At 39.2% G+C, this 12,327-nt stretch overlaps 1 protein-coding gene across 1 annotated transcript in view; it reads left to right on the forward strand.

Moving 5' to 3' along the window:
• The window catches only part of MAGI2 (membrane associated guanylate kinase, WW and PDZ domain containing 2), a gene marked incomplete at its 5' end in the record, with an annotated part of 203,533 nt that overhangs the window by 41,891 nt on the left and 149,315 nt on the right, over positions 1 to 12,327 (forward strand). The gene's annotated exons all lie outside the window — the stretch shown is intronic.

The raw sequence follows: 12,327 nt of genomic DNA on the forward strand, positions 1-12,327 counted from the left end.
AAGCAGATGCTTTTTCCTTGCTTGCACTCCTTAGGCTCAGTTCACAAATTTATCAAACTTCAATAAGGACCCTTATGTTAAAAAAAATAAGATAAAAATGTGCTTTGCAAAGAAAAGCCCATCATGTGCAAGAAAAATAAAAATAAAAGTATTTTGCAGAGCTTCACCTCATTCACTAAGCTAAGGGAAAATCCCTTGCAAAGTTAACAGCCTTTTTGCCTTTAGTAAATTAACTCCATAGTCTGTAGTTACATTGCATGCACAGTCAGGCTAAAGGTGCCCATACACTGCACAATTCTCGTACGAGAATCGCGGGAAATCCCGTGATCGTACGAGAATCGTGCAGTGTATGGAAGGCGTGCGACCATTTCTACTGTACGGTCGCGCGTCTTCTGTCGAACCAGCATGCTAGAAAACCCGCCGGGAATCGTACGATTCTCGGCGAGTTATTGGCCTGCTGGTTCGACAACAGCCGAACGGGCCGGTGTGCGCACGCGCACACTGCCCGTTTGCAGTCATCGTAAGCCCGCCCCTCATTACACTCATCGTAAGCCCGCCCCTCATTACACTCATCGTAAGCCCGCCCCTCAGGGGGGCAGGCTTGCGATGATCAAGAGTACGATCTGCCTGTCCAAGATGGGCAGATCGTACGTTTTTTTAAGTACTTTACAACCATCGCAAGACTAAGGTCCTGCGATGGTTGTAAAGTGTATGGCCACCTTTAGAGTAAAAAAATAGTGTGCAGACTGGTGGAGGCCTGTGATAACGCGTGTCAAAGATTTGTAAAGTTGCTTGGAGATTTTGCTTTTTGGGTGCGTTCAGCACATAGTAATTCAGATGCCTGCATAAAACCATTGAGCAAAAAGAAAATTATGGAATGTACTTACTATGGTAGCAAGGTTTAATTGCCATGCCAGTTACTGCTGGATAATGGGGCAGCAAAATGATATAGTAATCTAAGAGTAAATAATCAAGTTCTATGTGAGAGGCTACTACCTCACTATTTTTCTGGAATCTTCTAATGATATGCATCTCCATCTGTTAATGCACATTGTTTCCATTAATTGGTAACTAATAGGATTTAATTACTTGCTGTGGTAGACTAGAGCAACACAGCATTTGAGATTCTGAAAAGGAGCATATGGCTGGAGTAGGGGAATTTACTGCAGTATGCATTTGATTGCAGTTCTAATCAACATGTGAAGATTCATAAAAAGAAATGGTTCCTAGCATATTTCATATAACTAAGTAGCCATGTCATGTGGTCAGAGGTTGGTCTTTATTTTTAGTCTTGGATAGAGCATGGAAGAGTTCTGACTTGTCAGTTTTGTTTCATTGCTGTCAGTAACTCCGCTGGGAGGATTTCACTTGACTTTTTTATTTTTATTTCTGAGGCAACAGGGGACATGTTGTCTGGAAAAGGAAGACACAAACAGCAATAAAAAACTCATGGAGTTGCTGTCTGTGGGAAGATGTCTTTATATTCCTTTAAAGACTCCACTAGACAGCCAATGACACGATTATCAGACCCTAATAGGTTCTTACAAGAAAATAAGGAGAATGCACTCTGGAGAGGGGAAATAGAAAGTTCAACTCAAATCAATGGCTTGGGTGTCAACAGAACAGGAAATGAAGAGATCTCTCTGTACCAGGAATCCACACATCAATACACAGTAAAACTATCAGAAGATCTAACCCTTCCCAACTCTATATAAAACAGTACAGTATTGTATTCCACTTTAAATCTATGGAAAGGCTGCATTTTTGTCTGGCACTACAAGTGTCAAACACACATACATGGTCATGGTTCAATAAATAAATAAAGTTTTGTCTGGTCAAAAGGCAGGTACAAAACTTGTTTTATGTTTGCTAGTCTGCTTAAAACTCTATGCAAGCCAGAAGCAGCATTTGAGGAAATAGTGCACACATTTCAGTACGCCTCTTCCTTATAAGTAAGGAGCACAGAGTCCTATCATGCTGGAAGTCACATTACTAACACAGCAGGGGAACATTTATGTGCAACTCCATTTTGCTGACAGAAAAAGAATCCCATCCTGGTGAACTACAATGTAAAGATTTTAGCAAAAAGTGATCTTATTACTGAGATGTAAGGGGTGATTTACTAACCTAAACACACACACACACCAGGTGTGTGTGATTTTCACACAGCAAAACGTATTTATCAACCAAAAAGTCTCTAAAAGCATATTTCCACTAATGCCATATATGGAAAAATCATGCACATGATGCATATATAATGCTGCTTCACAATTTAGACAAAAATGGTTAGCTCATGTATTTACATTGCTGCATTCATCAACGCAAGCAACACAACATAGAGCTAATTTACCCAACATCACCTTGGAATTCCTTCACGGCTTTGCACAACACACCTGCTGGGTGTGTACACATTACAAAGGTGTTTAGATTTCACCCATAGATCATGCTGGGAGGGAACACACTGCAGAGGTGTATACACGCTTGTGGTGTGTTTATGAGGTTAGTAAATCAACCCCGTAGGCTCACTCTTATATGCCACTAGAACATTTTGGGTTACCATCATTCTCTTTGGCAAAAGTATATCTAAAGCTAGATTTTTTCATTTTGGATAGAGTAACAGAGGGTTAAAACAGGTAAATTTTTTTGCCAGCTGTGTGTCATTAAGGAGATTTCCTTTCACTTCCTGTCCTGTAAGTAAGAGTATATCTTTCCAGTGTGAGTTGAAATCCACCCTTAGTTCACACCAGGACGGTTGGTCACGTGGATTTGTCTTTGCTGAACCACCGACATGAACAACCCCATACATTCCTATAGGGACCGCTCATGCAATCGCAAGGCTCCGTACGATCCGAATCGCCTGCCGCCCAAAATGCTCCCTGAGCTACTATTTGCGCACTGATCAGCATGTTTTCCATAAAGATATCAATGGAAACGCTCTCATCATCGTGTTTTTGGGTGCTTGTAATTGCGTTTAAGCTCTAAAACGCGATTTTAAAATGCCCAAAAATGCCCTTTCAAAAATTGCCCGAAAACCACGCTGAAATGCTTCTGCCCTGGTGTTCCTGTGAAAACTATCTAAGACCCCATTCACAAGTGTCTGCACTGGAAGATCTTGCCTCCATTCCTGTTCCACTGGCAACTCAAAATTTTTCCCAGTGACATTGGTGATCAGGACAATTAGAGAGGGCCATTCTCCCTAACCGTGACACAGATAGAAATATAAACCTGTCAGAGGTTCTAACCACTTACCCCTCTTATCTGAATAAAAAACAAATTGCCTTTCATTATACTTTAAGCTAGCTCTCCCCCCAAAAAGGAAAGACACTTCCTGGACCTGTGTAAGCCAAAGAACGGAGAAATCACAAATGTCTTGTCTGAGTTTCTGTCTATGTAATAAAGAGGGAATAAAGATGGTTGTGGTCTGACATATAAGGTTTTGCTGTTTTATCTTTAAATCCTCTAAAATGGATGCTTTAGCCACCTAACGCACACACACATGGAAAAATTAGGAATAATTATGTAAAAATATTTATTCGAGGAAACATTTACTTCGGATCTGTGTTAAAGTGAGTTGCGATTTAGATTAATTACTATACTAAAACTGTACCAGATATATCATCTGCATCTAAGCCACATGATCTTCCCTGTCTCATGAATAAATATATGATGTCCTGATGCATATTCAGAATTTGATTTTCAGTTAAAAATGTGTTCTGCTTCCTTCAGCTTTCAGATAGATTGTGCTAAAATATTCTTAAAGAATGAAAATCAGATTAATTCATTTGGAATGAAAATTTGATGAAAAGATTAGAAATGAAACAAAATCTTTAATTAGATAAACATGGAAGCAGCCATTTTTAAATACTTCGGATGAAAATGCTAAGTGCCTGGCTGCCACGAGGACCTTCTGATAAGCAGCCTAGTCACACATGTCTGTTTTGATGCAGCAAAACGCTTGTATTTACTGCAATGTGTGCAATGTGGTTTGAATGGAATATTCATTCTCGCCTTTGGTGTTGGTTCACATCTATGTGCTGCAGTGCAGTGTAAAAGGGAAACTATATGGGCCCATTCACACTGCTATATTTTTAGCCTGCGTGCTTGTTCCAGCTCAGAAGCACAAAGTATAGGGGCCAGGAGATTAGCATAACAGCCTGGCAACTTGCATTTTCAGAAGAAGGTCATCAATGTTAGCCCATTTATTTATTTCAAGGAATGTTTCTCTTTTTGTTGTTGCTTAATGCACTATGATGTAAATCATAGGAAAAATGAAAAAAAAAACTTTACTTTTGAAGAGTAGGTCAAACAAAAATGTTTGGTAGAAGTGAAATGGTGCCAAATCTGGCCTGTGGGATGGGTGAGGGACCACTTATCAGTCTATTGTGGCAGTCACCTGACTGGTGGCATAGGAGGTGTGTGGGCGTGCATTATCATGGTGCAGCTGTATGTCATGATAGTTTTTCTGTGGTCTTATCTTCCAGATGGCTTCCCTCAGCTTTGAGAGTGTACCAATGTAGATTTCACTTTTGGTTGTTTCAGCGCTATGCAAAAAGTCCATGAGAATGATACCTTGGTCCTCCCAAAACACGGTCATCATGATCTGGCAGGTTTGTGCTGATCTGGCACATGAGCTTCTTTGGATATGAAGAGTTTAAATGGTGTCATGCAATGCCTTATTAAGTTCAGTTTCTACCTTTTTAAACTTTTTTACCCAATGCTTAGCATTGCTCATGTCAATTATTACATCACCATACACATTCTTCAGGCTTGTATGGATCTCAACAGTGTAATGACCCCCTTTCGTCAGAAACTCAATTACTGCTTTTTGTTTCAACCTCTAATTCATGATTCACTTGGTACAATTTAAAAAACAGAAGCACATGCAATTTTTAGAGTAAGGTTTTTATTAAGGGAAAACAAAATCCAAACCCACATGGCCCTGTGTGAAAAAGTGTTTGCCCCCCTGTTAAAACATAACTTTGACTGACACAACTTAAGACTTGACTGACAAAGTGAAGTATACCAAAAGATCCTCAAAAGCTACACATCATGCTGAGATCCAAAGAAATCCAAGAACAAATGAGAAAGAAAGTAATTGAGATCTATCAGTCTGTAAAAGGTTATAAAGCCATTTCTAAAGCTTTGGGACTCCAGCGAACCACAGTGAGAGCCATTATCCACAAATGGCAAAAACATGGAACAGTGGTGAACTTTCCCAGGAGTAGGCGACCAACCAAAATTACCCCAAGAGCGCAGCGATGACTCATCCAAGAGGTCACAAAAGACCCCACAACAACATCCAAAGAACTGCAGGCCTCACTTGCCTCAGTTCAGGTCAGTGTACATGACTCCACCATAAGAAAGAGACTGGGCAAAAATGTCCTACATGGCAGAGTTCCAAGACAAAAACCGCTGCTGAGCAAAAAGAACATAAAAGCTTGTCTCCGGTATGCCAGAAAACATCTTGATGATCCCCAAGACTTTTGGGAAAATACTCTGTGGACTGACGAGACAAAAGTTGAACTTTTTGGAAGGTGTGTGTCCCATTACATCTGGCGTAAGAGTAACCCCACAATTTAGAAAAAGAACATCATACCAACAGTAAAATATGGTGGTGGTAGTGTGATGGTCTGGGGCTGTTTTGCTGCTTCAGGACCTGGGAGGCTGTTATAAATGGAATCATGAATTCTGCTGTCTACCAAAAAATCCTGAAGGATAATGTGCGGCCATCTGTTCGTGACCTCAAGCTGAAGCGAACTTGGGTTCTGCAGCAGGACAATGATCCAAAACACACCAGCAAGTCCACCTCTGGCTGAAGAAAAACAAAATTAAGACTTTGGAGTGGCCTAGTCAAAGTCCTGACCTGAATCCTATTGAGATGCTGTGTCATGACCTTAAAAAGGCGGTTCATGCTCGAAAACCTTGCAATGTGGCTGAATTACAACAATTATGCAAAGATGAGTGGATGAAAATTACTGTACAGCGCTGTAACAGACTCATTGCAAGTTATCGCAAACGCTTGATTGCAGTTCTTGCTGCTAAGGGTGGCCCAACCAGTTATTAGGTTTAGGGGCAAACACTTTTGCACACAGGGCCATGTGGCTTTGGATTTTGTTTTCCCTTAATAATAAACACCTTCCTTTTAAAAACTGCATGTTGTGTTTACTTGTGTTATCTTTGACTAATATTTAAATTTGTTTGATGATCTGAAACATTAAAGTGTGACAAACATGCAAAACAATGAAAAATCCCTAAGAGGCCCAACACTTTTTCACACAACTGTATATATATATGTATATGTATCATACATCATACCATTTTATTATAGTTCACATGAACACCAGATGAAACAGGCATTTCTTTTTGATACCCTCTCGCAACTCCAATATATTTCCCCTACAATCTACAGCCTGCAATCTAATGTTCCTACCATAGTCATTCAGACATGCATTTTAGGCTCAACTGGGGCAAAACCAATCAACCTCCCAGTATGTTCTCAAGTTGAGGTATAAAATATTAAACCAAGGTATCCACTAGAAAACAGAGTCTTCGAGAATTATGTGCAGGAATCCCTAATACTGAGTCAAAATGTTTAAACAACAGCTAGACTTGACAGCCTTGTGAAAAGCAAAAACAAAACCTCATTGGCTCTTGGTCCTCCCTTTCTGTCCTACTGCTGCAATGCAGGTTATTGCACAAGGATATGAAGACAACTTCCTTTGTATATACAAATATAACATTTTTTAATTATTACATACCTGCATTAAATAGCATTTTTTTATATCTGCTTACAGTATAATTTAAAGGTGCAGTCATGCTCCTGCCTACCATGTGCCCCTTCCCCAAATTCCAGGTCTTAGAAAGTATACTCAATCAAATGACTTTGTAATCTCTTTCTTGTTAGCTTCAAATCATGTTTATAGATCGTGGGTTGCCTCCCTGTGGGCACCTAATTAACACCTCTCCCCCTAAGGTAGATGCATTTAAGAAAAAAATAGAAAGTAATAGGGTTTCTGGAGGGGTGTAATTGACCATCCAAGAGAGATTTGCTAAAAATATATATCAAATTTTATTTTGTAGTTTGTATAAAATAAAAAATCGATGCATTTCATATATCTATCAAAACCCTGCATTGGATTTGTTTTGTATACATATGATCACTTGTTTAGTACATACATATTGATATAATCCAAGTGTTTAGATATGACATGATAATGATCACAGAGTTAACAACAATATATTTGCCCCTATGGTGGCTTATCTTAAAAGGTCCCAACGTGTTTCGCCAGTGGCTTCATCAGGGGACCCAAAGTAGATCTGACAATGAAGAAATTACCTTGTTTAGACATACATTAGGTTAGGATCACAGATATTATTATTATTATTATTATTACATAGTATTTATATAGCGCCAACAGTTTGCGCAGCGCTTTACAATATAAGGAAGACATTACAGTTACAATACAATTCAAGACAAGATGGTAAGACGCGGGTGGTCAACAGTGTCAAAAGCAATAGCAGGTTTATATATGTGGTCTATTTTAAACAGATTGTTGCATACAGTCAATCTCCATGGATCTGGTCATTGAGTACTCACCATGCAGGGTTAGTTTGCGAGGTAAGGGAAACACCTGGAGGATCCAGAGAGCGGAAGCTAGATGACCCCACCGCCACCTTTGTCACACCTGGGACCTCAGGGTTACACAAAGAGAGACGGCATCCAGTCGTCCAGCCAACTTCACTGTGATGCTTTATCCAAGGTGAGGTATGTTGAGAGGAGGCCCGGCTTGATATTAATGTAATCCTATTCAATCTCCCTGTTGGATAGGAGTAGGGCGTGTATGTAATGGTTGTCATCAATTATCCTGTCACACTCCTAGTCTGGGTCCTATCATCTGAGTCTAGCCATGGTGTCCAGTGTGTATGTGTTCAATTTATTTTGGTAATTCATAACGGCCATCTCCTAGGTTATGTGAGGTCACCGCTAGGTGTGAATAGTGTGTGTCTGAATTAGCATTATGTATATGTGCTTATATGGTTTCTCTATGAAACGGAGTTTCCATGTCAAGAGAAAGGAAAAGAAAAATATGAAGAAAAGAAAAATAAAGGAAAACAGAAAAAAATAAAATATATATAAAACACCAAAGATAAATAAAACCAAACCAAAAATACAGAAAGCAAAAGCGAACAATAAGAATGGAACAGATCCATTGTGTTATAAGGTATATAGGGTGTCTTTTGTATATTCATTTTTAGTGAGTGGAAGCTACAAGGGACTTCCATAGTTTAATATCCATCTCCCCTTAGTATTAAACGTGTTCTTAGTTTCTCCTTTCTCCACATAGAATCATTGGAGGAAACCAAAACAAAAACAAACATAGAATTCCCTATCCTTGTTTCTGACACCATCCGTGTCCATATGAATTAGCAGCCAAGCAAATTATGCCCTTAGTGGGGGTGCTCTCTAAGTCTTGTATCCCAATTGTTAAGCTATACTGGCCTCTGCCCCCATAGTTCACAGGGTCGACAGCGTGGGCATGACCCAATATCCATTTGGATCCCTCCCATGTTAGTGATTGTGGATATATATAAAGAAATATGGCTTTCCTACCTGGTGGTGTGAGGCTAACTGCATGCCTCCATAGTGATCTCCACTGGAGTGACCCCATGCCATCCCTCCCTTTATATACCCTACGCCGCCAACTCGAAGTAACCGGACTTCCACGTTCCAGTCATTGAGTGGCGGTGTAGACTTCTCGTGGCGCATGCGTGATGTTGCGGCGCAGGCGCCCGGCATAATCCTTTCCAGGCTGTTGTCTAAGCAAGCCGGAAGCCACTCCGTAGAGGGCTTCCGGGTATGCGTGCGCATCAGGGTGATAGTCACTTGCTAGGAGAATGATCTCCTCCCCGCTGGTAACCTAGCAACGAGGAAAGCCTCTGATATCTGGTATTTCTCTCTACGGATGCCGAGAGGGGTATACTGGATTGTGATAAGGATCGTTGTGGTCCCTATTGTGGCCCATTCAAATCATGCTGACCCAAACGCTGAATGCAACATTCCAGTCTCCTCATCGCATTGATTTTGTATCATCTACTCCTTCTAAGAGATTATCCTGGTTGCAGGTGGAAAGCTGTAGCAATAATGTAGATCCTGGATGCTTTTTGTACAAAAATGGTTAAGACTTATTGGGGGGAATTAATCCGGGGCCGGGATCTCTGCCTTCTTTTATAGAAGAATGTTTTGATGTTTTGGGGGGGATTCTCAGAGGAAGTGTAACTTTTTAGTATGAAATGTTCAGCTATTTATAGTCCTTTCTTGGAATTTTATTGATATATGTCAAATAAAAAAAATTCTGATTATTGTGCCCCTATGATAGTGATGAAAATAATTACTTATAATAAATGCCTTTTTTTTCTTAGTTTTGCAGTTGCATCCCAATTCAGAGGCGTGTTCCAGTTCTCTGGGTGTTTGTGCCCAATTGTTTCAAAAATCCACTTTTGTTCACAATTTAAAAGAAAAACTAGCCTCATGGTTTTTCAAATTGAAAGCTACTCACTAGTTTATGCAAATTTCAGTGTACCTTTTTCTCATAAAAAGAACCCACAGCTATTTTGCATGATATATGTGTTTTACTCAATGTACAGCTCTAATAAAGCAAAGTCGTTTTGTGAAACTTATAATTTGTTGAGAAAAAAACAATTCCACCCTTGTAAACTATAGTGTAAAGATTTTAGGAAAAAAGTATAAGCCCCTTTTACACGGTTCGATCTGGAGGGGATCCATGCACGGATCCCCTGCTGAGCAGAATGGATGTCACCATTGTTACATCCATGTCCGTCCAGCTTTTTCCTCCATCTTGTGATGAAATTACCTGAAATTACCCTATCATGTCGGTCTATGGGAAATGGGATGTAAACAGACTTGCGTCTGTTTGCATCAGATTACTCTTGATCAGGCATTATCAGCTCCGGTAAAATGAAACTCTGATCTGTTTGTTTTATCACAGCTGGCCAGAGTCAGGGGTAACCAGATGTAAGCAGATGTCCGTCCGCTTAGATCCGGCGGCCCATAGTCTAACATTGGGCTTCCAATCTGATAGGCAGAGCTGTGTGAAAGGGACCTTACAGATTCATACCCTTCTCTTTCTGGAAATGTTTGTATCATGTCATTTCTCATACTAACTGAGAATGGGTTTTTATTATTGCCATGTGATCAGTATAGTGTTTATAATATATAAGGATCATCCCTTTAGAACTGAAAGAGATTAACAAAAAGTATCCCCAAAAATGAAACTCCAATTGAAAAGCATGCCTGAAATGACTTATGCTTGTGCAGATGTCTGGGAAAAGCAGTTATGAATATGATTTCTAAGCAATGATATGATTTCTGAAGCATCTTTTTTTTATTGGCAATTTTAGAAAATCAAAGCATCTGCAGAAAAAAATGGAAAGGTAACTTTTTAATAAACCTTAAATCTCAAAATAAATATTGTATGATATTCGTTTTTGAAAAGTGGAGTTTTCAATCAACTAAATCTGAAAACCTCTTACAGGCTTCAGAGGCTTGTAAAGGGTTTTGTGGAGGTGCCAATTTGTCAGTTCCTGAGCATTAGCCAGGACAACAATCACTATATGCTGTGCATTTCCATTATCATTCTTTGCTCTTAATTTATATTGTTTATACACTTTATATGTTCCATGTTATGTGAACATAATTTAACCTGTAAGCTGTACTGTATCTAACAAACATATGCACACTGGTGTACTTGGTTTCACCAGTTATTGGAAGATATAATTACTAATACTCAACTATGTATTGGGATCCATCATGTTTTCCTTGGGATTCATTGGGGGGATTTCTCAAAAGCAAAACAAAATCTGGAGCAGATGTGCATGGCAACTAATCAGCTTCTCTCTTCAGTTTGATGGGCAACTGCTCCAGTTTTTGTCTGCTCCAGTTTTGATAAATTCCCTTCATTGTGTTTTTAAATGGTTTATGTTTTTTTACCTTTGTGATTTGGCTAATGTGTTTTATTATGCATCTATTTATTGAAAAAACAATATGCGTATTTGTGCAATGCATCATTGCTTTTAGTGTTTTCCCTCTTTCTCTTGATATACTATTAATAAACACTCTTCAGATTGCATGCTGGAACTGTGCTACCTTATTGATAGATACAGACTTATTACTGGTCTGTCAGAATTATAAGAGGAGATGAATGAGGTGTGATTTCCTAGCTGCTGAGTGCCAGGCATTTTCTACAAACTATGACTAGCTCTATTTCAATCACTTATTTCCTTGTGTGATTCTAAGGTCAGAAGGGGCAATTGAAAAGAGAAGTATAACATGAGCCTCTCACAAGGCCCATGATAATGCTGATATTGAAAAAAAAATAGCACTGTATGCTGTGCTGCACTACTGCAATAAATTCTGGATGCACTTCAGACTCGGGTCACTGGTCTTGATTACAAGATGACCACAACCCTTTATGGTAGGCCACTGCAAAATGTGGGAGGACAAAAAATATGTCACTATCTGGAGACTAGTAAAAGGCTTATTTTTAGAATAGACTTATTCTATTAGACATATATACAAAATGTTGGTTTGATTAACTTCCACCTACTCATGTCTAATGTTCTATACAGAATTGTAAAGGCTTGCATAGAAATATAACCAGGGTGTTCAGATTTAGTTGTACAAACCTATATTTTTTCTACATTTCCAGAACAGAAAATGCAGTTCTTTAAATAATAAATAATGATTGGCCCAGTTTACACTTGATGCATTTTGGATTCCAAAAATACTTTTGGTCCGCTGACTTGTGCTGTCCCATTCCAGCTAACTGAATTGGTTCTTCACAGTACATGTTAATCATGTATTGTGATCATGGTTGAGTGTATATACTGTATGTGCAAGTATACAGACATCTGAAATTGTAACCTGAAGTTGTCTTCGGAAACTCAGATTTTACCATATAAAAGTAGTGGTGACATCATCACTGTGCTTCTCATAGCTTGTACAGAGTGAAAACTACTGGAGGGGGCGAATACAAGACCAGTCACCCTGCACAATGAGAGATGGCAGCAGTGACTGGTATTTATTTTTAGGAAGCTCCTGTACAGAGACACAGTTTCACACTGGATTACTGCACACATCTGAAAGAAATACACAAAGCCCACCAAGAATGAATTAAGAAGAGTATACCAGAATTCATCTTTAAATAGGTATTTTTTAGATGTACACTAATTTTACCAGAAACCCTGGATCTGGGGGGAAGGGGGAGGGGGGGTTAATAGGCAAATGTTTCCTTCTTTGGTTTATATGTT

Source organism: Nanorana parkeri, unplaced genomic scaffold (assembly GCF_000935625.1).
Source record: "Nanorana parkeri isolate BGI_ZX_2015 unplaced genomic scaffold, ASM93562v1 scaffold454, whole genome shotgun sequence".
In the NCBI taxonomy this organism is placed as follows: Eukaryota; Metazoa; Chordata; class Amphibia; order Anura; family Dicroglossidae; genus Nanorana; species Nanorana parkeri.